This window comes from Palaemon carinicauda, chromosome 15 (genome assembly GCF_036898095.1).
Source record: "Palaemon carinicauda isolate YSFRI2023 chromosome 15, ASM3689809v2, whole genome shotgun sequence".
NCBI classification, from domain to species: Eukaryota; Metazoa; Arthropoda; class Malacostraca; order Decapoda; family Palaemonidae; genus Palaemon; species Palaemon carinicauda.
The window spans coordinates 8,764,740-8,767,973 of record NC_090739.1 but is presented as its reverse complement, the minus strand read 5'-3'; positions in this window follow the sequence as shown (position 1 = coordinate 8,767,973).

Here is a 3,234-nt window from a genome sequence, read left to right as displayed (position 1 = left end):
GTTAACTACCGCATTTAAAGGTTCAAAGGTTACTCATGAATGGCGGTGACAATTCCCTAGCCTAGAGACTGACCACCAAATATCCATATTACCAGCCCCCAAGCCTCTCTCCACCCATGCTAGGACCAGGGAGGACAAGGCAATGATTGCTGATGACTCTGCTGGTAGCCTTATAGACTTCCCCCAAAAACACCATCATTCTTAGCTCACAAGGACTACAAGAAACTATCGAGCTTAAGCGGTATTCGAACCCCAGTTCAGTAGATGGCAAAGCAAGAATGTTTCCAAGAAACTACCACCATCCATTTGATAAAGATAACATCTATCCGCTATATTATTAATATTATCTTTATCATTATTATTATTATTATTATTATTATTAGTAGTAGTAGTAGTAGTAGTAGTAGTAGTAGTAGTAGTAGTAGTAGTATCAGTATTACTAGCTAAACTACAACCCTAGTTGGAAAAGCAGAATGCTAAAAGCTCAAGCGCTCCAAGAGGGAATATAACCCAGTGGGGAAAGGAAATAAAGAAATAGATAAACTATATGAAAAGTAATGAATAAAAAATATAAAATATAAACAGGGTACATTTTCTGACATGCAGTTATAAATAATCCAATTAGATATTAAAGATTAACGACGTCTGGCTTCAGTTCCAAATTCATGTAAAGATGCTCATCAGAACGTCAGCCGGGCAAATTAAAGGAACAGCCTCTCTCTCTCTCTCTCTCTCTCTCTCTCTCTCTCTCTCTCTCTCTCTCTCTCTCTCTCTCTCTCTCTCTCTCTCCCTCTCTCTCTCTCTACGTTTGCATGCAACAACTCTCTCATTACGTTCTTCTGAAATTGCCTAAAAAAAACTTTCATTGTAATTGCATGTGTACAGTTAAAACTTCGCTTCTCTTTTATGCAATAAGTATTACTTGAATTGACGTAATGTTACAAATACATTTTGCACATGCCACTCTATCATCCATAACACGGCATTATTAAACTTATTTATTATGAATAATATTGTTTGAGCGCCAAATGAAATTAATAAAAATATGAGAGTAAATATGAGTGAATACTTCACTTAATACAAAACCACTAAAGCGTAAACTGGCAACTTGTGAAATCTGTCATTTCAGAAGAGCTAATGAATAAATTTCATTAAGCAAATCTTTATAATCTTTTAAAATAGTGGTTTCAAAACATGAAAACTATATAATAGCGAGAAATGACCAAATTTTACTTAATTCACAAAAATATTTCATCCTTAAAATAACGTTTTAACCATATGAAAAATATATTAGGGAACATGGCTAAATTCTACTAAATTAAAAGAAAAAAAATTATTTTTTGAATAATGTTTTAACCACATAAAAATTCTATAAAAGCAAGACATGGTTAAAGTTTACTAAATTCAACAAAATTTTTAATTTTCTAAATAATTTTTTAACCACATGAAAACTATATAAAAGTGAGACACGACTAAATTTTACTAAATTCACAAAAATCTTTCATTTTTAAAATAATGTTTTAACCACATGAAAAATATAAAAGGGAACATAGCTAAATTTTACTAAATTCAACCAAAAAAAATTTATTTTCTAAATAATGTTTTAACCACATAATAAATATATAAAAGCGAGACGTGATTAAAGTTTACTAAATTCAATTTTTTTTTTAATTTTTCTTAAATAATGTTTTAACAACATTAAAACTATACAAATGAGAACCATATCTAAATTTTACTAAATTCAACAAAAATTTTTATTTTCTAAATGTTAAAATTATATAAAAGCGAGACATGGCTGAATTAGACAAAATTCAAAAAAAATTTAGTTATTAAAATAATGTTTTAACAACATTAAAACTATAAAAAGGTGAACCATTACTAAATTCTACTAAACTCCCAATAACTTTCAACACAAAATTCAATTCACTCAGCGAAAGAAGAAGAGAGAAAGGTGAAGGTGATGTTTTTACGCGCCCAAATCATGCTATTACGCCCAACGACTCGTCTTTGTTTAAAATTTCGTAATACACTTTTTTGTCAGTTAACATCTGATATCATCATTACATCGTATAAGAAAATGTCACAGGTTGAACTTCACGGCCACTCACGACGATCGTGAAATGCTTGAAATGTCACTCTTAAGTAACAGGCGCAAAGATATAAAAAATATATCAAAGGTTAAACACAAGGCATCTTTGTACTCTTAAGTAACAGACGTAAAGATATAAAAAAATATCAAAGGTTAAATCCAAGGTATCTTTGTACAAGTAACAGACGCAAAGAAATAAAAAATATCAAAGGTTAAACCCACGGCATCTTTGTACTCTTAAATAACAGACGTAAAGATATGAAAAAAATATCAAAGGTTAAACCTAAGGTAACAGACGCAAAGATATAAAAAAAATATCAAAGGTTAAACCTAAGGTATCTTTGTACTCTTAAGTAACAGACACAAAGATATAAAAAAATATCAAAGGTTAAACCTAGGGTATCTTTGTACTCTTAAGTAACACACGCAAAGATATAAAAAATATCAAAGGTTGTACTCTTAAGTAACAGACGCAAAGATATAAAATAATATCAAAGGTTAAATACAAGATATCTTTGTACTCTTAAGTAACAAACGCAAAGATATAAAAAATATCAAAGGTTAAACCTAAGGTATTTCTGTACTTTTAAGTAACAGACGCAAATATATATAAAAAAAATTATCAAAAGGTTAAAACCACGGTATCTTTGTACTCTTAAATAACAAACACAAAGATAAAAAAAAAAAACATCAAAGGTTAAACCCCAGATATCTTTGTTCCGTCGGAGATGGTACGAGTGGAATGGGCGATGGTGTAACCAGAGTTTCCCAACTGAATAATGAATACAGGAATACAATTACGCTGTCATTGCCTCATCTTCATTGCATAACGTGTTTTGGTGTTCATGTTTAAGGAGGTGCGGCGCTTTTCAGTAAGGCTGGACCCCAGAGGGGTGAAATAGGCCTGTTTCATGTTTTATTTAGTAAAGGGATTGTAATAGTGAATTATAATTCTAAAATTAGAACTGTTTCATGGTTACTTTTATTTCCGATTGCATGGGAATTTTTTACCATTTAATTAAGGGATTGTAATGTTGGATAGTAATTTGATTATAAAAATAAAACTATTTCATGTTCTTCTTCTATTTCCGTTTGGATGGAAAAGTCTTACCATTTGGTGAATTGTAAGAATACAAAAATATATA